Below are 24,934 nucleotides of genomic sequence, written 5' to 3'. Positions count from 1 at the left end.
AATGGAAATTTACATTACAAATCTAAATGGTGTATGTGTATGTGTGCATGTGCGTCCTGTAAGAAAACGACCACAAAATTCAGTGCATTTTCCAAAACAAGTTTCAAGTGATTAAGAATTTCTACAATGTAATTTCAATTTCTGAGTTAAATTATAAGAATGAATTTCTTAAGACTTATTTTTTACTGTAACAGAATACAAGAATTAACAAAACTGTTCATGTAAAGCTGTGTATCAACTGCAACTGTAAATGAATTACACATTAAATTTTTCCGTAACTCAGACCGATCTTCCCTATAATTCTGCGGTTTTCACCCATTCCTCAAAACAAGGGATTACGGCATCAAAGTCCAGATCCCCAAATGTGACAGTACCAGGACATCCCCATTACCCTGAACCTGGCTCAGGCCTGAAGCCAGGGCAGATGGGGGAAGTGCCCAGGCATTCCAACGCCAGGCCCCAGGCGCATCTCTGCGGGGTTTCCTGGCGCCAGCCCCTGCCCAGCAGGCTGAGGTGGTGGGAGGAGAGAGGGCAGCAAACTCTGCAGCCCACACCTTCCAGTCTGGGCAGACGCACATCCTGCTGGTGAGGGCAGAGGGACCATGGAGAGGTCCTGAGAGCAGCCGGGCCAGGCTAGTGGGGCAGGGGCAGTAGGGAGCAGGGTGCACCTCCAGGGGAGACTCTGGAGGGGAGCTGTAAAAGGCCACCTGGAATGTGCCTCACCAGAATTTAGGAACATTCTGGGAGGTGGGGGGAGGGGATGTCTCTGAAGAACCAACAGACAGCTGCAGAGACGGGATCAGGGAGAATAAAATAATGGCAGTATTAACAGCCAAGAGATGTTACCCTTCCTGCCCACGTACCCACCACCTCCCTGTCCCAGGTCCCCAGCCCCATGCAGAGGGGAGTGAGCAGGGTGAGTGGAGGTGGGACTGGAGAGAGGAGAGCTGAAGAATAAACAATATGCTTGCTCTGTAGAAATGGCTGAACCAGGGAAGATGTGGGTTTGGAGTTGGAAGAAAAAGTGACATTTTTGGATTGGGCTGGGCTGGGCTGGGCTGGGCTGGGCCCTTAATACCTAGAGCACCTCGGTTCTAATACCCTGCAGAGAACTGACAGCTTTGGGCCTACCTGTGAAGCTACCAGGAGGTGGATACAGGTGGAACAAAGCTGGCCCCATCCCCCTTTTATCCTTCCCACATCCCAACAGCTCAGGAAAGTGGAGATGAGACTTTATGGATGGACTTGCTGTTTTAAAACACTGACAAAGATATTAAGTTCCACGAGCATGGTACTCCTCAGCCCTGGGTGTTATTAAACCTGAGAATTCCCACCTACTTTAATGTCTAATAAATCAAGTTTTAAATTTAAGAGAAAGGAGATACCGAAACTTTAGTAATGTTGATCCTGAACTTAAGTTACATTTTATTTTTCTACTTAAAAAGGCATTCTGTTTACTTTGAACTTTCACCTTGTGAATTAAATTGAGTCAAAGGATACAATAAAACAGTGTTTATAACTCCTTATCAGATAAAATAAATGGTTTAAGGTGAGAGGGCAAGTAAAATTTACAAGGGGTTTAAATAAATCAAGGGGCTGGATGATGAGTGTTTCTCTCATTATATTATTACCTAAGAGTTACATTCCAGAACAATCAGGCAGTACTTAACATACACTCTGTGCTTAGGTAGCTTCAATCTTTTCCTATTTAGAAGCAGATGCCAAGTATACTCAACACTCAAAAGAGCTGATTCCAGAGCCTGCATCATTTAACTAGAATGGGAATCATTTGGCAAATCGGGCTTTCAGAGGTTGAACCCCTGGGTGGCAGTGGTGTCAACAGGCTAGCAACTACCCAAATCCTGGAGCACAAGGCAACCCCCCTCACACCCTTTACCCACTTGCTCTTCTCAATAGCCTCTGTGTGCACAGGCAGAGACAGCCTTACAAACCACTGTGGGGACAGGAACGGTCTGCTGCAAAGGCTACTGATGGACATAGGGAAGCTCTTCCATGCCTCAGCATCGCCCATTCATCCCAGCAGAACTGTCCCCAGCTTGGGCCGACATACACCATCACTACATGGTGACAAGCACAGCTCTTAAGAAAACATGATTTTTGTTAGCAGCTGCCTTAAAAAAAAAAAAAAAGAAAGAAATCTAAGCCCTTCTCTTCTTAATTCAAAAGTAAAGGAGGAGGTGGAGGAACTGGAGGCACTCCCCGAATCAGAAGCTTCGTTGTTGCAGAAAAAGACTGCACCATTTGAAAACTGTGCACACACCCTGATCCTAGCACACACATTCAGAAAGAATGTTCTAGCTGAAATAAGAAGCGTCAGTGAAAGAAGGGCTCAGGTTTCTGGGGTTGTCCAATGTAGAAATTATGCCAGCATTTTCAACAGATGCAAATAAGCTTTCACAAAAACCAAATTCAATACCATGGACAAGTGGATCTACCACAGGATGGCGAGTGGCTGTTACAAGCTAAGAATGGTGAAACAGTCACACAGGAGTAATGTTAGAGACACTCTATCACAACAAATGCTACCTTGTCACTGACCCAAAAGATTCACTAGCTTTTTCAAACTTTATGTCAGTAATATTTCAGTGTCTGCTGCAGGGAATTTTGTACACTTAGCGTTTAAATACTCAGCTTCCAGCTGACTCTCATGCAAGCCCCAAACGGCATTCACCCTGCACTCCAGCTTTGGTGACTGCGATGTCCCTACCAGAGCGGGGCCCATTCCTGATGGACCCACCAGAATGCACGAGGACTGCTACTTCTGAAGCTGATGACAAGGAGTGGAGCACGGAATTCCTGGCCACTGACCAGGGTCCTGCTTCTTGCCAAGTGGGCTTCAGTGAGGGGCAAACACGGTTGGTCCCACTGGCCCATCAGAGCTTCAAATCTGTATTAATGATCACTGTTTATTTTCTCTAATATTCTTAATACAATAGTTCAATGATATTACAGGTTAGGTTGATTTGTAGGGGCTGGCCTGAGAGCCGAGCCACCAGTATCAATCCTATAGGAAAACTCATTCTAGAAAGTAAATAACCAATTCAGAAAAGTTGGCCATAAGTTGCTTGTAAGTATTCTACATGTACTGTGAAAATGCTACCTACATCTCTGAGAGCCTTAGAAGAAGGACGCAGACACAGCTGAACCACAGACCTGAAATCCTATGCACTTCTATACCGAATGCTTAAATTAAAAATCACAACCTCAGAATGCACTCCCGAAGCTGGCAACTTCAAATGCAAAATAATCGTCTTTTTTGAAAAATAGGTTATATTTTTTAGTGTATTAGGATCTACCTACATGAAAGAAACATCAAGTCCTGGGTTAAAGTGTTCTATTCAAAGACCTCAAAACTTTTTCCTTGATGTTTTATTTTCCTTATTTTAACTAATGGGCCCAAAGCATGAAATGGTAAATGAGCTCCCCTCCGTCGGGCAGTGACCGAGCAGTGCAGCCAGCCAGGCCCCGGGCAGGATCTGAGTCACTTCCCCTCACCAGGAGCCCTCCGCCGCCCGGCCCTGCTGCACACGGCGGCGGTGCCGGCGTACCAGCTAGTCTGTGGAACAGCAGGTGGAAAGCTCAAACAAGGCCTTTGCTATTTTTTTTTATCCTTTATTTGATGAATGAGGAGGCTCTAGGCTACTGGCATGCCTATACCAAAAACTAATCATACAAAACAAAAACTAGTGAAAAATGCACACAATTAAGGGGAAAAAAACCTGCCAAGTACACAAAAGTCAATAAGGCCTTTTAATGCACCTAATTATTTTCACGGCATATGTTTTCCTTACAAATGTATGAGAAAAGCAAATGCTGGGGAGGAAAAACTAGCTTGGCTTACAGCCTCCTGCTGAATAATTTTTTTCAAACCTAGATACTCTGTTCATTCTAAGACACTGTTTTTTCATTATCATCTCTATGTGAAGTGCAATATCTTCCAAAAAATCATTTTCTCAATCAAAAGACCCTCATAATAAAAGTGGCGTAGGTATGTGAAAACTTTTTAAAATCAAGGACTACGAACAAAGAAAAACCAACCAAGGACTCTGGAAGCTAAGAGTAACTTAAGGAGGGTGTGGGAAAAGTTTACTAGCATTAAGGAATAGGGCCTTGAATCAAAATCAAACTTAAAAAAAATTCTTTCTATGGTATGGACTGAAGGTGGAGGAAAGAAGGTAAATGTGGATGGAGAGGAAAGGGAGGGTGATGTCAGAGGCGGGGACAGATGTGCAAACACCCAAAACACTACCGGAAAAGAGAGAAGCCAGAAAGGAGCCGCAAGGGAGGGGTGAGAAGGCCCGGAAGTCTCCGCTGCACACCTGCCGAGCTGGCTCTGGCACTAGGGGAGGGAAGACAGTGTCCATCCCACACCTGGGGACTCTCATCGCTGTGCGCTCTGTCCTGAAAGTCTCCTCAGCTGGAACTTACTGACCAGGTGTGTGATTCATGGTCCCCCTACAATTCACCTTTCCAAGTAGAGAGGGAGTCCACAGAGGTGGGGACTGTATCTCCCGTTTCTAGTTAATTCTCCAACAACGTGGGAAATTAAGGGTTGGCTGCCTGAACAATCAAAGAGGGGATTAAAAGGCCCCACATTACTATGCATTCCTCCTAATATTCACTTGTTAGAGAGTATGGAGATAGAAGCAGACGGTCCTCCATGACTGGCAGACAACACTTTATTTTCTTCTTGTGAGGATTCCCCAAAGAAAAAATCTTACCAATGGTCATCATATTTTTAATCATAAAAATTGACCAGACTTCAGATTTCCATAGGATCGGTCTTCTATGTGTTCTCTGCTAAGGACATATTCTATGTAAGATACACGGGTTGAGAAAAGGTAATGATTTAGTGTATCTCTGTTGCATACATAGATATGTATATTCATATTGTAAGGTCATATTAATGTAGCGGAGGAAAGAACTTTTCATCAGTCAGCTGAAAACATCAAGCAGAACAGCTGCACGTGGTTAAGAACACAGAAGTAAGACCATACCACTTGGATTCCAAGCCTGGCTTTGCCACACAAGAGCTGTGTGGCCTTGAATAAGTCACCTAACTTCTCTGTACCTCAGTTTCCACATCTGTGAAACAGTATGTCCATCCTGTGGCACAGCACTGTGGGTTAGAGTTAATACAAGTTAAGAGTGCAGACCAGTGCCTGGCATTTGCTAAGTACCGTAAGTGACTGAGGTTAGTGGTTGTCATTATTATTTTATTAAGAATGCTGTCAGAGTAATATAATTTATTTCAATTTTAGTAAAAATTAAAGCACTCAAATTTATTGCACTGTTACAAAAAGATTCCAAGCTTTCATGGAATATAATTTGTCCTTCATGTGGCATCAAGAGACTCCACTACTAATACAACTAGCACATCCTACCTAATGTGTTAAAGCAGAAGCAAAGACAATTACAGTGTGTCTGAGCCCAGAGAAGAAACAAGAACCTAAAATGATCAAATTCACGTTTTAGTTGTTACTGCTTTGTCTTCTTCAAATTGTGCTATTTAAAGTGATGAAATACAAATGCAAATAATGCTAAAAAAAATCAGTTTTAGAATCTGAAAGTTCTCTAAGTCCAACATTATAAAAATCAGTCTATACATAACTCAAGTTTCAAATAAATAAAAGGTTCTAAAAACTTTTTTAAAACACACAGTCTAAAGTCCGGAGTAACAGCTGACTCTCTCCACTCCCTCCAGCCTGCTCCCATGGTACCCGCTAAAGGCCATCCTAAAACAGTGCTGGTTTTACTACGGACAGATTTTATGATCGTACCAAAGATTAGTAAAAGATCACAAAATCTTCTGCCTACTCCATAATTTCTATTTGGTTTCCCTAAATCAGTATCATTTAATTCTCTTATTATAAGGAAATTTATGATGCTCAAGAGATAATTACACATTAACTGTGAATTCAAATATAGATGAGACAGGCCCAAAACAAAGCCTGTTGTAAGTTAATATGAAAGAAAGGTCTTTGGAAAAGACTCCTCTTTGAACAAGGCCCTCAAACTGCTTTAGTGGTCTTCACCAAAAATAAGCTCAGTAGGGAAAGAAAAAAAAAAAAAGCCTCAATTTAACACTGATAAATAACAAAAAAAGAGAATTAAAATAACATTTTTGCTCCTTTCAATGTACTGAAATGCATCACTATTTCCCTAAAAAACTATCACCAGTACTTAACCAGTCACACTCTAGGAACCCAAGAACAACTCTTACAAACTTCTGTTTCACAGTTCATGAGAAAATAATATAAACTTCAAACTTACATCATATTGTATCTAAAATGGGTTTTGCCAACAGCTTTAATGAAGAAATGCCATCGAGGCTGTACTAAGAGGGGGAAAAAATGAAAGAAAGAAAGTGGGGAGAAAAATCCAAGTTTAATATCCTCTCAAATTCAAACCAATTACTAGACTTACAGAATTTTATCAGATGTTGATAACTGGGGTCTTGTTTTCTACCACATAGAACTTGATGCCTTTGGTGAAACACAGGTAGTCTCTCCCCTCCCCATGCCCTTCCCCCTTGTCTAAAAGTCTGCGGAGGAACCACCTCCTCTCCTACCCACCCCTCCCCAAAGAACGCAGGCAGCCAGTCTCCGCGTGTGTGGAAGGGGACAAGGCGCACACACCCACTGCTTACAGCTGAAAGGGTTTTTGGAGAATGTCTGGCTGCTTAACAGATGCTTGGCTTGGATTTCCTCCCAAATATGTTTTTAATGCTGATAATGCTTAAATGCAACTGTTCACAGCAAGGGAAGAGTGAGGGGAATGAAAATCTGCTGTTATGTAAAAAAGGGGAGGGGGACAGTCTCAGGATGACAGCTTAGCTAAACTTTTACAATGATTTTCACATACATAAATACATCAGTTCCTAATCTTCCAGCCACCAAGAACCCTTCTGTCTTCGTTTATCCCCACTGTGAAGCTCCTGATTTGAAACTATCTCCCTACTGAACTGCATTTAGTAGATAAAAGCTAACCCCGTTTTCAGAAATCACTTCTTTGCTAGAATAAATCAACATAACCACATCACATTCATAAAAGCAAATAAACTTCATGCTGCATTTAGTTTCTAAAGCCTTATTCCAGAAACCTGTATGATTCCTATTAACTTTTATTATTACTATCTGAAAACTGATTACTCACAGACTAAGGACAAAATTCTGAAAAACAGCAAAATTTATGTTTCAAAGGAAGGAAAGCCTGGCAAAGAGTTTAGGAAGGAACAGCTAGAGAGACAGGAAAACCTAGGGGACATTCTAGATGGACAGCTGGGGTAGTCTCAAAAAATTTATAAACTATATGTGAATTTACTTCAAAATCGGGAAACTATTCCTTCTGCTCTTATCACTGTCTCCGCCTTGCCATCCTTCTATTAAGTCTGGAGTCAAAACTTCATGAAGCCTTTCCTAGGGAGGGGAGGGGGCAATGCAGACAGAGAGATGCTCTCTCTTTAGACCCCATACAGTTCTCCATCCATCCTCTGATGTTTGTTGAACTGAAATTCCTACTTCCATTGTGAATTTCACAGTTATATATGTTTCTGTATCTTCCTCTCCACGGAGCACGAGGCAGACAATGGTGGAAAGAATGTGGGATTTTTGAGTTGGCTCAACCCGATCGGAACTCTGTTCTGCAGCTGGGTGGCCTTGGGCCTCAGAGTCCCCATCTGTGAAATGGGTGGCACCTGACGGGGTCAGGGAGGGTTAAATAGGGAGATCAATTCCCAGTCAAGCGCCTGGTGAAGACAAGTCAGGGGCCAGGGAGGGGAGTGGGGGGATGAATTCTACTTCTTCACGTTGCTATGCTGATGCACTTCTTTTCAACTAAGAGACCAAGGCTCCAGACTTTGAGACGCATGAAAGCTGCCGCTGCAGACTGAATCACTGCACCTAATTCTTATCCTGCACATTTCAACCAAGTATAGGAGGAGGAATACCAGCTTTATCTGGAAGCTCACACAAGCACTGAGAAAGGCTGGGGGGCAGGGGGAGTGGGGGATAGGAGGTCTGTACAGCTAATCAGAAAAGAAAATTACAAAATAATTCTTACTTTCCATCAAAAACATATAAGCACAATTTGTTAGAATGCCATTTATATATTCTGGAGTTATTCTGGCAGTTTAATATTTGAATTTTCAGTATTTTTTTTACTTTATTGACTACACAAAACACCCTAGGCATTCTGCTCCACATCTCAAGTCTATGGCCAACAATTTCAGATTATGTGTACCCTCCTCTTCTGTCCTATACGAAAATAAAATGAACAACAAAAACAACATTATCATTACATTTGGCATCGCCACTCACTGAACAGATACCATCAGCTGGCACTTCTCCTTAGCCTAAGAAGTGCCCGTTTTTCTACCTATTTTCCCTGAGAAAACAGAGGTTTACAAGGGATTAATTAACTCAAGGTTAAACCAGAGACTTGAAACCAGGGACTTCTCAGCTCCAGGCAACACCATTCAAGACCAGGCAGAAAGCATTGCAGTTGTGCCCCCAGGCTCTTCACAAAGCTGCATTGCAAGACTTTAGCTTAAGGATCACTTACTGAATTATTTATGTGAATGGAAGAAAGAGCATAAAAAGTTACATTTTAAAAAGGATGTACACTGAATTCTCTTTTTATTACAGTCCTGGATTATATGCACATGGAGATTTTCAACCAGAGCAAGAGACAGTGCGCCCATCAAGCCCCTGCCTCCTTGGCCGCGCCTGCACAGGCTGCAAGTGAGTCCATGTGAGGTGACAGAGCGATGCAGAGTTTACTCATTACTGCACCACAAGAGAGGGAAAGACCCTGTCACTGATGCTCTAAGTGTTTTAAATTAATGAACCAATTAAGGGTTAAAATCGGCTTCAAAGAAAACACCGAAATATTTTTCTTCACCACACTTAATTACCTTCTTACTCACAGAAAGCCCTTCCCAGAGTGCAGGTAGTCCGTTCACCTCCAACACCTGCTGCAGCCCCTCGGAAAACAAAATCGCTGAGCATTCTCCTAATTTAATTCCTGTTAAAATCTCTGATATGCCCAGTATTTCAAGAAATCTGACCCAAACTCCACTTTCTCACACGTAAATTCCACTCTACAGCTCTGATTTTGTCTGAAAACTATAATCACTTTAAGTCACAGAAAATAAAAAGGAGAACATACATAGCTCTTCCTGCACGTTTAATTGATAATAGGCAGGCAGGACAGGGGCAGTGGCTAGAATAAAACAAAATAAAATAAAATAAAATAAAATAAAATAAAATAAAATAAAATAAAATAAAATAAAATAAAATAAAATAAAATAAAATAAAATAAAATAAAATAAAGTAAAATAAAATAAAATAAAATAAAATAACTACCCAAAGTAATGCTTTTAAGGTAATTTTGCCCAACCAGTAATAATAGCGTTGATGCTGAGAAAGAAGAGAAACAGTTGAGTCGTGAATTCTACTTCAAATTGTAGCTAATTCTAAATTAAAACCAGGCCGGCAGGTCTGGGCTCAGCTTGTAGCCCACTTCCCTTTTCAAGTCCTGACCAATATTATTGGCCAGCTCATTATCTATCAATCCCCTCCGTCTACTGGGACGGAGACGAAGTCGCTAAGCTGGGGCCAGTCAGGCATTTTAAGCACCAAGCTGGTCAGTGAGCTCAGTGACTGCTCATATCTCATCTTCCACTGTCATGTTCACTTCCATCTGTGTCCAGGCTACAACTGTTGACTTCCACCCAACAACTGCTGGAAACAGCAGGTGTGCGCACCACGTGTGCACACACAACTCCAGCATGCCTGGTCAGGCTGTCTGCACAAATTCTCTGCTGTTCAACGCATCATGCAAGCCATGTCCTCTCAGCCTCACCTCACACCACACCTACAGCAGCACTACGTACCACTATACCCTCCCTGTCCTTCTTAGTCACTACATCAGCCACCACATGGGGACCAAAGGGAAAGAACACTGGGATGCTATCAGAGGGAAAACTGTAATGCCGAGCAGGCAGGCAGGGGGGGGGGCTCAGTGGCTTACACAGGTGCACCACGTTACTGCACTGCAATCGGAGGAAGGCTGGAAACATCCCTCTGTATACGTTTCTCAAGTTATGAAACAAGCTGTTTCACAGGCAAATCCACAGAGAAAATAGTGCAGCAGCTGCCTAGGACTGCAGGGGGTATAGCTCAAATGGTAGAGTGCATGCTTAGTATGCATGAGGTCCTGGGTTCGATTCCCAGTACCTCTGCCCCCCCCCCAAAAAAAAAAGACTGGAAGGGGTGGGAAGACTGAAGGGTTGAAGGTTAGGGGTGTGGGGTTTCTTTCTGGCAATGAAGGTGTTCTAAAGTTGACCAACTGTAATGATGGTCATGCAACTTTGAATACACTAAAAAGTCACTGAATCATCCACTTTAAATAGGTGATTTTTATGCTATGTTAGTTATATCCTAATAAAGTTGGCCAAAATTAAAGAAAGAAAGAGAGTGAGAAAGAGAGTGGAAAGAAAGAAAGAAAGAAAGAAAGAAAGAAAGAAAGAAAGAAAGAAAGAAAGAAAGAAAGAAAGAAAGAAAGAAAGAAAGAAAGAAAGAAAGAAAGAAAGAAAGAAAAAGAAAGAAAGGAAGAAAGAAAGAAAGAAAGAAAGGAAAAGAAAGAAAGAAAAGGAAAGAAAGGAAGAAAAGGAAAAAAAGACTGGAAATGTTACAAAGACATTGTTCAAAAAATACTACTCTGTAACTGATTATTAAGAACACATTTGGAATGGAGGAGAGATTACTTTGAATAGATATAGTATGACTATTTCTGCTCTCCTAAAGGCACACAAAGTTTGGGTATATAGAGTAGTAACTAAAATAGTATATTTACTACCTTGGCCAAATATTCCTCTGGAGAAGTAAGTGCGTATATTCAAGCTAACTATTCCTGAACCCAACAGTTCTTTTAGATGCACTGAACAGAAAGGTGGCTACTTAACGTCTTCATTACCTTGGCTTTGGCAAATGGTTCACTATAAGACGAAGGCCTGAAGAATAAACACATACATTTTATAATTAAGATAAACTTCTTTTTCATAAAATGTTCTCTGTCCTTGTATAAAAGATGAAAACATTTTAAGACTCTGAACACATTTAAAGAAAGTACCTTTAATCACCATTACATTTTTATTTTCCGGGGACCCTTCAGGCTCTGGAAAAAACCTTTATTAAAACTGCCTCCAAAAATATGAAAATGTATGTGTGTATATGCATGACTGGGACATTGTGCCGAACACCAGAAATTGACACATTGTAACTGACTGCACTTCAATTTTTTAAAAAAATGTTAAAATAAATAATATTTTTTAAAAATTGCCTCATCAAAGGCCAAAACATCATAATTCCATATTTAGACGTATGCTCAGAGAAATCAACAGCTGAATAAAATTAGCTTGGTTCCTACCATAAATAAATTATTTGTTAAACAGGTTATCTACCTAACAGAACTGGATCAGTCCATTGAATCGACAGCTGCAAGTTTTAAGTTTTCTCAAAAATGTTTACTTTCAGCAGTGAAACCACCAAAACGCTTACATTCCCTACCCAAAAGCTTTTGACAACTTTCCATGAACTCATTCCACAAATACATGCTCAGATTAGAATGGATATACATCATTGTTAAAATTTTATTCATGGTTTTCACATTTTGGCTTTGGAAAAATATATACATATATATATATTTCCTTTTTCTAGAAGATTTCCAGTTTGCTTAAATGAAACTACCTTTGGACCTGGCAGAATGATCACTGGCCAACATTCCATCCTTAAATCACTGAAACAATTACATTTTATATAGGGTTTTACAGTTTTCAAAGCATTTATTACCAAACCTAATGACTAAACCCTGCCTGTAAGATAAATACATTTATGGTCTACACTTTAGAAACCAGGGACTCGAGGGTCAAAGATGAGATACCACCACTTACTGGAGACAGTGCAGCCAAATCAAACCCAGGTCTTCCTGCTGCATTTTTTTTTTAAATAAGATTGGGTCTGTTTTATTTATAGAATCTGTTAGTTCGTGTGAATGAATTAGACTGTATTATAAGATGCTTAAAATGTACTTTTAAAGGATCAACAAATTATCTGAAAAGAAATGTTTTACAAGTAGCAAAATATACTTCCTAGGTTTTCCTTATATTCTGAATACGCTATGTGAGAATGGATAATATTTTGTCTTGGTTTTGCTTTGTTTTTCAGAGATACCATTTTCCCCTTAAGTTTCCTAAAAAAAAATTCTTAAAGCCTTATTAATATTTCATTTAGATCAAAATTTCCACGTTATTGGAATATAATTTAGGGCAAAAGTACATTTTCTTTTATCGTTTTTATAAACTATCATTTTAACAAAAAAATTATGCATTTAACCTAAAACAAACTAGTATTTTCTCATCAATATTCTGCATTATAGATATTCCTTAAAAATAATTCAGCTTTACACATGAGATCATTTTTTATAATAGCCATTTCAGAGTTTTTTTTACAAATAAAGCACTTTTAAATGCCCCACACCTCTGTTAAATGACCTGCTGTGACAACTTACACATTCCTCTTCGCAGACTGACGTATCTGCTTCCATCAAATAGGCTAAATACACTTTGCACTGCAACCTGCAAGCATTACAATGCTTCCCCTTATTTGCAGATACAGTGTTATAGTTAGAACAGGAATAATTTTCACTATTTATTTCACTCCCTACACTACCCCAAATGTGATTTTTCAACATTGATTCTCTAACTACCAATCTCAGTGTATTTCCCCCATCTCAGTGTGGCGTAAACATTGCCCCTAAAAGATACTGAGATTACAGACTGGTTCAGGGGAGCTGTCCACCCCTGACAAGCATCACCAGCAGTCTCACAACGTGGGGTTAAATACGCCAAGGCAGCTGCCACCCCGCCCACAGCTCAGCCAGAGAAGAGGCACTTCCTCCATCCACTGGCCTGGCCACCAGCTTCTAAGGTTGCAACCACCAGGTGCCCCTAGCCACTGCCTAGCTCGTCCAAATGTTAACACTGAATTGTACATTTTTTATCCTGTCACCTATTCTACCTCTGAAACAACCAGTATTTCTCTATGGACTTAGTCCATGGCTTGGTGCCGTCCTCTGTACAGGAACCTCATCACCATTTTCAATGACAAAGAGTAAATCTTTCAGGTGTATCTGATAGAGAAGGGAAAAAATTAACCAAGTTCTTATAAAGAGATAGAATAAATTACACCTGATTTCTACTACACTCAAAGATACGAGAAGGAAGGAAAAGTATTTACTGAAGGATAGGGGGAAGGCAGTTATCTGCTTCCTCAAAGAACTTAATAACCTGTCATTTCAGGATGGTGAAGTCTTACATCTTGAACAGAATCAGACCTCAGCCCCAGCCAAGTCCCAGTCTTTCTGATGAATCTTATCTCCCCTACCCCATCCATATGTGAATCCCTCCCTGCACGAGCCCTGCACTTCCCACCCTAGACCAGGCTCTGATCTGTCCCATCCAATCCCACTAGACCCTAGAACCAGCTTAGTTACTTCCTCTTCCTGCAAAGCCTGCCCCAGCTCCCCAGCAGCCCAGCTGCCAGGACAGTAGGTCCTCGCATCAGCTGATTTTGTGACACAGAAAAATATATTAGAAACACCATGTTTTCAAAATTTCTTCATCCTTTTTAAAGTTCCAATTTTGTGAATTTTTGCAGTATACAGTACATATTAAGTAAACAAAAATGCGTATGTTGAAAACATATCCTTTTTTTAATGATTTAGTGTGCAATGTTTTAAATTCTGTTGCCCATGACGTGAAGGCTGCGCACACCTCTCTCTCTCGCTTTCTGCTCTGTGTGTGTTGCATGGAACATGGTGGACGAAAGTATGAACATCCCTTCACTCATTTAGAAACCATCTCCCGTACACCCACCATGTGCCACGTGCCATGCTAGGCAAGGATGACACACGGCTCCTGCCCTCACTGAGCTAAGAGTCCAGGAGAGTAGGCACCCATCACCCAACTAATACCATAAATGCAACAGGTAGAAAGCTGGGGATTACAGGAAGTCAAGGGGACATCCTGCAGGCTGGGGAGTGGGGTGGAGGAAGAAGCTGATGTGGAGGTTAGGAAATGCCTATCTGCTCACATCTAAGATGAAACTTAAATGGTGGTTAGAACTTAACCAAGGGGTTGGGGTGCAGGGAGGGCATGTTCACTGCAGCCAGAGGAAGGGAGGCCAGGGCCAGTGGGTATGTCTGCCTCATCCAAGAACCTAAGACAAGCCCAGTACAACAGGAATATGTTATCAAGAAGGGTAATGGCAAAAACACAGACTTGGCCCCTAGCAGCCTGTGACCTTCATAAGCACTTGGCATCTCTCATCTTTGATGTCAGCACTATAACACAAGGCCCACCTTGGCAGGATCATAGTGAGGATTAGATAACTTTTGTAGCTCTTATCTCGGGGGCTGGGGGCTGCTGCCGCCACTGCTGTTAGAATGAAGTCCTTATGTTTTCAACTAAACCTTTATGCCAGAAGGCCTGAATCTTTGAATGATCTTGCACATGTAAGTTCTTAAAAAATATTTGCTTCCTCCATCCCCAAAATGATCTATGGTAATATGAGTAAATAGAGAATTAAATTCAGTCATGGGTTTAAGCCAAAAAAGACTCTTCAAAGGAACACAAGTCCTCAGGATGAGAAAGGACCCCTATTGTGAGTCTGCAATAAAACATACCACTTCCTCTAACTCTGCCATAACTTGTAAAAGCTTTAAATTACTACGCAGCAGACATTTCATACTTACATACTTCATGTTCTACTTGTATTATTAAATTAAACTCATAATGGTAGAGAGTGGAGCTGGTGACTGGCTCTGTACCTCTGTGGCAGAGAGGCTCCCGGAAAGAGGTCTGCTCAGGAGAGCGCGACCAGCCCAAGAAAGGATGTCAGCAGCTGACTTTCAACTTAACCCCAAGGAAAGGTTTTCTCCCCTTCACTGACAGCCTGGAGGGTCCAAGAAAAAAACACGTCCACCTTCTGGCTTGAGACAATTAAGTAGTGATTATGACTCATTACTGCTCAACTGTGAAACCCATAAAAATCAACCGATAATAGCCAAAGTTGGTTCACCAAATATAACCCTAACTTGTTTCAGACACAACAGCAGTAACCGCTCTCCCTTCCAACACACACTTTCACACTCAGACTCACAGAGCACCAAAGGGTCTGGCCCGCAGAGGGAAGTGGATGGGGGAGGGCCCCCGCTGAAAAATGGACCTGTTCGTCAGTACTGAGCATCACAGGGTCACATCGCAGAGTGAGACGTTGCTGAAGCAAAGTACCTTTCTAAACCTTTAGATGGTTAAAATACCAAACGATAGGGAACATGGGAGACGGGGCTTTGTTTCTGCCTCCTCTGTAACATCTACCACTAAACGCAGGGAGCAGGCGTTGGCAAGTAACTCACAAGCTGTATCTTTCAAGTTCAGTCCTCCAGCAACCTCCTGTGACGGGCAAGGGAGCCCCCCGGAGCATCGTGACAGGCAGGAGCCTGCACTCCGCCGCTTTCTCTCCAGCCCCAAATCTAAAATCAATAGGGAAGTGAGTGATATTGGGAAAAGTGCGTTGCAAATGTCGGTGCTTTGATTACTATTGGTAATAAAGTGTTTTCAACATACCTTGCAAATGATAAGACTAGCTGGTATGTTAGAACATCAAGACAAGGAAGTTTACCCTAGAGAATGACAGAAAAGAGAAAGGACTAGGGAGAATGGGGCAAAACTGGGGGCGGAAGGGAAAGGCAGAGAAGGAGCACATGATAAGGGGGAGAAGAGGCTTGAGGAAGCTGAGGCAGAGGGTTAACTGCTCCCTCCGCAGCCCACCTGCACCCGAGCACAGCACAGCACAGCACCCATCCTGACACCCACCCCTGTGACGAACGTGCTCCCCGATCCTCACCTCCACACTCCTTCATTCATCTACATTTGGGAATCTGTGCGGGCGTTTGTAGCTGTCACAAGGATGGGGGGGCGGGGCGGGAGGAGACACTACTAGCATTTAGAGGATGAAAGCCAGGAATGCTGGACACCACTGCATGTGACAGCCCCTGCCAACACGCACACACACACACCTGCACACACACACCTGTCACTAAGCATCTTGCCTGACTTTCCAGTGTCTTGCCAGATATTCAAGGAAGTGAAAATCCTGGGTTTACAACCTAACTCTATTTCATGCAGAAACAATTTTGGGGGTACAGTTTTCTATACACTACATTTTTCTGGAGAACAACCTGTAAATGGGGGAAATCTCTATTTTGGTTTGGAAATGTACCAAGAGCTGCTCACCTGAGAAATTATGTCACCAGCAGCAACGTGACTCAAGGTCTCGGAGTCACCAGCACAACACATGAGGCACAAGTGGCCTCCGTGGACCTCTCGTTCATGGAGATTCTATACATGGGTGCAAACAGGTGGAAACATAGTCACATATTCTAGAGCAGGGCTACCACAATGTGATCTGAAGACCAGTGGCAAGTCCACAAGTTCATTAGAACCTTCCTGCATTTAAACAGAGTTTGTTCAGTGGACTGTTTTTCCACAGCAAGACTCAATGAAGGAAGCTGCTAGAGGATTTACAGACACATGCTGTCCCCTCAGACCAGCACTTCCATTACCACTGTTCTAGTGTATAGTTATTATCTGGGCATCCATACTTAAATGAATGTTTACAAGTTGCATTTATTTCATGTCTTTTTTGTTACTTAAAGCATTGTTTTGATTTTTAAATTACACATTAATTACATTTCAGAATCGTACAGGAAGCATTTCACAGTATGTTATAAACAGGGAAGGTGGGTCTGCAGGAGTTAGGAACCACTCACTGCTGTAAAGAAAGAGTCACCTAGATCCAGCCTTGAACACTGTCTTCCTAAAGGTACAGGGAAACCCCTTAAAGTGGGGCATGATTACCTGGACTGGTCCAGGGTGGTGAAAATTACATCACGGCACATCTAAAGGAAACTCCTGGGACAGGTTCTAGAGGCTGTCCGCTCCACCTCTCCTCCCAAGTCTTAAGACAACATTGCAGGAAGGGACCAGCAAACAGGAACCCAGGGGACAAGTCCGTTCTCCCCAAATACTGATTCTCAGCTGCAACTGTGGTCTGAGTAGCGGGGACAGAGACCAATGGGTCCACAAAGCCTAGAATACTCACTATCTGGCATTCACAAAAAAAGTACCCACTCTTGTTCTAGATCAAACATACACTTCTATGTTTTATTTTTATCTTAAATCTATTTTAAGTATATAAAGTCTATGTATCATAATTGATATTATAAATTTAGACATCATAGGCGACGTCTCAGGTAAGCAAGATGGTTTGAACTTCCTTATTAAATACATCTTAACTTTAGTCCCTTTGATTTCATAAGTATACATGTAAAATTTCCTGTCCAGACTTTGGTTTGTCACAGCCTACAATTAGAATGGCTTGACCCCACCAATTATAACTTGATATATCCAAACAACACTCACGGGAGAGAAAACTGTTCTAACAAGTAAATTCCTCTAAAGTCAGAACAGTTCTGTAAGTACAAGCGGTGATAAAGCAGGTATCAATTTCATTCTAAAGAGCTTATTCAAACTGATGGGATTTGCGCCCATGTAAATTACCTGCAGTTAAATCCACATGCCACCTCCGCAAAGTTCACATGACTGCGAGAGACAAGACTGCGTACGGTGAGGTTTTTCCAGTCCTCTCCAGCCTCTGAGCCCAGGGATGTGAGGCTATGCGCGGCCGCTGCTACACTATGTGTCCTCTCCCCAACATTCCCAGGCCATTTGTCGTCCGATCCCAGTACACACGCTGCCAATCACAGGCTCGCACATTCATGGCTCAGAAGATCATCTGTCCACTTCAAAAATAGATTCTGTGCACCAATGCAGTGTGGACCCTGGGAAGACTGAACGGGAAACAAAGTCTCTGACTCTGGGCAGTCTTCTGTGACAATGGTCACAGCTGTCTAGGGTGGACCTGCCCCTGACAGATCCACATACAACACAGCAGAGTTAAAACTCTAGGTGCAGAAAATTACATTAAAACAGACACAATTTCCTCCCAAACCTAACCAAGTAATAATGAAAACCAACCTTTTTCTCCTCTTTGTTTTTTATTAGGGGTGGAGGTGAGGTGTGGGGTTTCCTCCATTCAGAAATGGGCCATCAGAAACCTAGACAGGGCCCAGCTCTCACTAGCCTCCCCTCACACAGACCCTCGCCCTCCCTCTGACCTCCAAGGGAGCTCAGATACCAACTCTTAGGGGCTTCTATCACAGAATATTTTGCTAGATATTAATATGAGTTGTATGCAATGAGTTTCAAATGTAACAAATATAACATTAGCAAAACTGGATTCTAATTTTACTCTTAAGAGACCTTCCCATCACACCAAAAAACTAACTTTATTATTACACCATAACTTCTCACTTAAGACTGAAGAACAAAGCTAAAGGTTTTCCCTAAACTTCGTATCTAAACAATTCAGGTGCGAGAATCATTATTACACAACTTAAGTCCTCCCGATCCGATTTCATCATATTCCGTACAAGGTGGAAACCACGCTCTAGTGTCTCTTACACACAGGTCTTCTCCTCCAACCAAGTCCTTCAGAGGGTGTTGTCTCTCACTGGCCATTTCCTACAGAGCTTAGAGGAACACAGTCCTGAGAACACTGAGACACAGGAACATCCTTCCTAATTGACTGCATTAAATACAAAAGCCGGAGCATGCCACTTAGAAGAAAAAAATCTGCAATCAAACCCACAAGTGAGAAGATGGGGCCGGCATCGAGGTTCCAGAGGGAACAACGACCCAGGCGAGGACTCCACTTCACAGTCCCCAAGGATGCCCATCCTTTCTCACTCAGGTCAACAGGGTGTTGTTTCTAGACTTTCTCCTCGTGATTTATAGGAAACACTCCCCTTTTAACTTTCCAAGCAGCCATCGCAGAGTCGGTTCCCTCCCCTTTTAGACATCAATGCACTCCCTGAAGGCTTTCTGAGGGGAATGACCAGAATGCCTGAAATTCCTCAAGGACTGAGGGGTGTGAACAAAATAAAGCTGGCCTGAACACGCAGTGCTTTAAATGACACAGTATTTCCTCCTTCTGCCTGTTTCCCCCGAAGCTGCCTCATGCCTCAACTCGTGGCATCACAGGAGCCTCAGTTTTAGGAAAGTTTCCCTGTTCTGAAGACACTTCCCCGGCACTACACCCTTGACTCCCCCCTCGAGCACTGGGGATGTGAAGGCAAGGGAGGAGAGCTCCGGACCCTCCCCACCTCCCAGCCAGCCCTTCGGCTGTGCTCTCCCCGGGGGAGGTCTGGCAACACTGCCCCTGGTGTGCCCACTGGGAGAATCAGCCTGTCCCAACAAGAGATGACCCAGACAACCGACAGAACAGGTCAGTTATTTCAGGGAAGACCTCACGTTTCATCCGCTGCAGGAACAATGCTAAATTTAATGTTCATGGTTATTAGAAATCCCACGTGTTACAGACACAGCCTCTTATAAATACATAATTTGGAATAAAACAATACTGTGCAAAAGAAAACGACTTCTGTAGACCCTGGATATGCTCAGCCTCAAAAATAATGTTGCGATGCCTGGTTTACTCACTTCAGGCTTCGTAAGTAAAACTCAGCTCATCCCCCAGCCAGTCAGCGTGTCCTCTCATGGCCAGGACGCTGCAGGCTGGCACCAGCCAAGCTTTCCACCTTCTCAGGGCCTCCTTAAAACACAAGTGTACTAGCATGCTGGCTGGTACCTTCCAGGAGAAAGGACGAAAGGTTCCCTTCCCCTAGCCTGGTGACACTGGTCAGAGGACATCCTCACCATCATCAAGGGACTTGAGAGACTAGAGGGACTGAACTTCCCCTGCAGGTGCCACGAAGACCTGCCCACAGGCGGGGTAACGTGCCATCTGCAGGGCCTCCCGAGGCCCCGCCTCATCCCTCCCACGGGCCTCTCACGTCTGCCAGGTGTTTGTCCCTGGCCTTACCCAGCTGCCTCACCCTCCCTCTGACCCCACCCCTCCCATTCAGTCACAGAGCTCTGACTCTGAGAAAGGGGGAAATCAAAGTTGACTCTTTATTTTCCCTCTCTGTCTTCTTATCTTTCTCTCCTTCCTTCCATTCATTAGTTCAATCATTATTCATTGAGCACTGTGGTGGGCAGAACTCGAAGATGCCCCATGACACCCACCCCTCACTGTCCCTAGGACAGTCCCCTTCCCTGGAGTGGAGGTAGGACCAGCGAATAAGACAGCAGATCACTCTTGTGATTAGGTTACAAAGGAGCTGCTTTCGGTTAATCCAAAGGGAGATTATCCTGGATGGGCCTGAACAATCGGGGGGCCTTTAGAAAAGGTGAAGTGTCAGAGAGGTTGAGTGTCCACTGGCCTAGACACAGCAAACTGGTGCAGCGGGCCACACGGCCCTGAGAGTGGCCTCTAGATGAGGAAGCCGGGGTTGTCAGTCCTACAACCAGTGACGTGAATCCTGCCCACAGCCTGGATGAGCCTGGAAGAGGACCCCTGCTTCGGAGAAGACCTCAGCCCAGGGGGCCCTGGGCAGAGCACCCAGATACGCTGTGTCCAGACACCCACCCACAGAAGTGTGAGTAGTGACTGTGTTTTTTTGTAAGTGCTGTCTTTGCAGTAACTCATTAAGAGGCAACAGAAACTGATACAAGCATCTAAATCAAGTCTTCGGTTCCAAGGGTTTGAATTCCATTTGCATTTTCCTCTTTTCTCAGAGAATTGTGCCACAGGTCCTCCCCCATCTGCCCCGCCCACCTCACCTCCATTCATAAAATAGCCAATTAGTGTTTTTGACCGGCGTGTTACAGCCAACAACTCCACAATGATTCTCTATAACTCAAGTAAAACTTAAGGAAACTCGAGGTTTTAGGTAACCTGTGAGGTCCTGTCCCACAGAAGCATGTAATTTCCTTCAGGTTTTCAACAATCATGAGAACTGCTCGGGCTAGGAGTTCTACGTTACGTGTACAATGGTACGGGACAAGCCTTTTCATTTTCAGAAGTGAGGAAGCTGAGGCACAAAGAATTTAAACACCCAAAGACGAACAGCCTTTAATTTTTAAGTATTTTATTTGAAATACATATTATATGTATTTAACATAACGTTACCTGACTTAAATCTACATACGTGGTTTAACACTGTGGGAGTCTAGGTTGTCTTTCTTTCACTTAAAAATGGGTGGTAATTCTTATTTCTCAGTTCTTTATTCTTCTTCCAAACCTATCATTCCTACTTCTAGGACGATATCCATTTAGTGTCAAGCCTCCAGAAAACAACTCAAAAATAATCGTTTTTGTCAGCTGAAATATATTGAGTCTTTCCACTCTTTTTCTATAAAACTCATTTATTATTATTTGTTTTGTATTGCTGGCTAGCAACTTATAATTCATCCATGAGAGCAAGAAGCCAGCCATCCTTCCATCTTTACTCTCTACCCTTTAAAAACTGTATAAAGTCAAAATGCTTCAGATGATGCTAACATTATAGACTAAATTGTCCTCAGTGTAACTTTTAGCATACTCTCCGCTTTATTCTGTCTTCCCCAAAAGACCACAGGTTAACTCAGCTATATTTCCAGTTACTCCAGGAGAAACCAAATGCTGTAAAGTAACATAACTGATCAGTCTGCTCCAATTAAAAAAATTATTTAAAAAGACAAACACTAAAATTTCTGCTTAAAACAAACAACTTATATATATATAACAACTTATATATATATGGTTAACCTGAACAAGACATAGGGTTTTGACTTCACATACTTTCTGGGAATCAAAATGTAATAATAACAATAAATTTCTCCTTCCCAACAACAAACATATTAAGATTAAACATGTCAATTCTCAAAACAAAGACATGATTTACTAGAATATCAAAGAAACATGGCAGCAACGTCAGCCTGAGAGACACTGACCTCTAAATACTGCTCTTAGGCCAAATGTGGGTGCCTCTACCCAGGTACTGCTCTCCAGGACATCATGCAGCAGGAGCAGCAAACTTAACCCACTGTGGATCCACGTCAAGGGTTGGGTATATTAAGCACTGAATGCTCATAAAATAGTATTTTAAGAGGCTGTGTATCACTATAATCCAATTTAGATTAAGACCAAAATTATATGGGAATTTGAGCATAAGAGGTCACACATTTTCAAAAAAGGAGGAAGTGCATGTGTCCAAGACAGACAAGGAGAGAGAATTTCAACCTTCAAATTAAAAATAGAGTATCTTTTTAGGGCCACAGAATGCACAGCTACCCAGCACCAGCCCAGCTTCCCGGAAACATGACCATTTCCTCCTGTTCTCACGAATCCCACTGGATATAACTTCCTGCCTACATGCTGTCAGCTCCGAAGAGCTGCCTAATTTTGAAAGAAAATCATTCTTCCTTTCTTTAAAGAGATTAACTTGAAGTTGTGCAGTCTCAGGGTCAGCCAGCCCAGTGGCTCCGCCACCTACTTCCTGAGTCTCTGCCTGACGGTGGGAGACTGAGGAAACGCTGTCATGCAACTGACACCCCTCTCCTGCTGGAAAGGAGCAGCGCTGGGGACGGGCAGCCCAAGACATGTGCATCCAACAGCCTGAATGGAGCTGCAAGCACCCAGTACATGGATCTGTTGACAGCATTCTCCCAGGGAGGGGTGGGGGGATCAAAACATCTGCATACATTTTGTTAGCCATGCAGTATCTTGTTCAAGGAAAAGGAAGGAAATACTACTTTTTCAAAAGATAAAGTCACAGGATGTGAAGCGGGAAGCGCTCCCAGGGCTAGATGCTGCCATGTAACCCTCTTATTCTGCAGAGGAGAGCCATCGCCTGGATCCCAAAGCTGGAGGCAGAGCTGGGCTGCAAGTCTCCTGCAGGGAGCACAGCCAGGGCAAGACTGTTGAGCCAGCCACCATCCGCGCTTTGCCTCCCTGATCTCTGGCTCTGCTCAGGAGGGCACGGGTCTAAAAGGCCGCCCCAGAGGCAGCACTAACAACACTTGCTTCCAAGACAAAATGCTTCATGCCAAGCCTCTCTACAACTGTTATTTTTAAACAATCCTGTTTTTTTCCCAGGAGGGCAGTTCCCTCAATCAGGAATGTTCCTTTCCCATCTCGTGCCACCTGATTCCCACCCAGAAGGGAGGGCTAACCTACAAAGGAGACCAGGCCCTGCCCTTCGCATCTGTGAGACACCAAGAAGTGACCAAATCGAATCAATGCGGGCTGCAGGCTCCTCATTTGTAAACGGAGGGGAAGGGTCACCACACAGAACTGTTGCCAGGTTCAAACCATAACAGGTGAAGTGCTCCCACAGGCAGGTCCTGTTTCCCAAAGGTGCCCACAAGTCCCTGCCTGGGAATCATACAGGACACTTGTTAAAATGCAGTAAAATGCAGGACCCTATGCCCACCTCATGGATTCTGAAACAGAAGGCCTGGAGTGGGGGCTGCGTTTCACTCGGTTCCCTGCGAAATCCAGTTGTATGCCTAAGTGTGAGACCCACGGCAAGGACAGGTTAAAAGCTCTCTAGTATCTGATATTTTTGATGTTCATCACAAAGTAGATGATTTACTAGCTGGGGCACAGGCTAGACTACAAACAATATAAAAGGACTTTGTGCTGAGAAGGAACACAAAGACATCATCTGTTTTACTGGCTTTCAAACTTTATTGACCTCAACCCACAGTAAGAAATTCAGTTTACAACACAACCAAATAAGAACACACGTTAAGTCATACGTACTGACTTCACAGCCTTACAAAATGGCCCTCGGTATGTGCAGTGAACTCTGACATTTTCTGCACCATTTCATTCTAACTTTTATTTGTTTTTAATGCTGGTAACAACCTACTGATTGAAAAACACTGATCTGTTTTATTTCCTCCAGAAATGGATCTTCAGTGTTGGTCTGGTTCTCACGTGGAGATCCTGGCCTAATGCAGGGTCCTGAGCCCTATCTCAAAGGCTCCGGGCTGCACCTGGCGTGGCGCCAGGCGCTGCATTTTCCAGGCCCTCCACGTGGTGCGGATGCAGGTGGTCATCACCCCAAGACGAGGAGGCGTGGCCCACATCGAGGGCACTCTGTGAAGGACCTCAGAGCTCACGGAGGCAGCTCAGCAACACACGGGAAGGCCCGCGAGGAGACCTGCCGAAATTGAGACTCTCCGAACCTGGAGGGTCTGCTAAGACCACAGCCCAGAACAGCCACCAGCTCTGACGGGAACAGCCACACACAAGGGGTCTGCGTCCCCATGGTGGCCGGCCTGCAGGCCAGGGACCTAGCAGATCTCTCTTTAGCGCTGAAATGGGGATAAAGACCCCCTGGCTGAGTTTTCTGAATAACAAAGCACCTTCTGCAGAGACCACACAGGGCTCTAGAAGGAGCATTCCTACCCCACAGTGGGGGGGCGGGCAGGTGCCTGGTCAGCTTCACGCAGAGCAACCCCCCACAAGAATTATAGGAAACAAAAAGAAAAACCTCTCCATCTTTCCCCATCCCACATACCCACAAAAAGCTCCTGGCCCTAAACACAGTTTTCACCAGTCACTGGCTCTGCTAAAATCCTAGCTGTACTTTCCCACTTAAAACATTCACCAATGCCATGTCACCACACTGGCCAGGACACATTTCTACCACCTCTGGGCCACCTGCCTCCCCCGTGGCCCAAGTCTCTTCGCCTCTGGCGGCACCGCAAACTGAGGCACTTCCTTTTAGACCTTGTCAACACTGAAGCGCCAAGCAACAGCCTCCCTGGTGAGGCAGCTACCCACCGCAATGACAGGCTTTCCACATCGCACGGACTGCTGATCACACAAGGATCCCA

The 24,934-nt window shown here is 43.5% G+C and overlaps 1 protein-coding gene and 1 non-coding gene across 6 annotated transcripts in view; one reads left to right on the top strand and one right to left on the bottom strand.

Annotated features, from left to right (window-relative positions):
• TRIO (trio Rho guanine nucleotide exchange factor) overlaps positions 1 to 24,934 on the bottom strand; it is a 330,643-nt gene that overhangs the window by 239,583 nt on the left and 66,126 nt on the right. The gene's annotated exons all lie outside the window — the stretch shown is intronic.
• TRNAT-AGU lies at positions 10,192 to 10,264 on the top strand. Its single transcript has one exon. It is a non-coding gene; the product is annotated as a tRNA-Thr (tRNA).

Source organism: Camelus ferus, chromosome 3 (genome assembly GCF_009834535.1).
Source record: "Camelus ferus isolate YT-003-E chromosome 3, BCGSAC_Cfer_1.0, whole genome shotgun sequence".
NCBI classification, from domain to species: domain Eukaryota; kingdom Metazoa; phylum Chordata; class Mammalia; order Artiodactyla; family Camelidae; genus Camelus; species Camelus ferus.
Note: the sequence above shows the minus strand (reverse complement) of the source record. Positions and strands in the feature narration are given on the sequence as shown.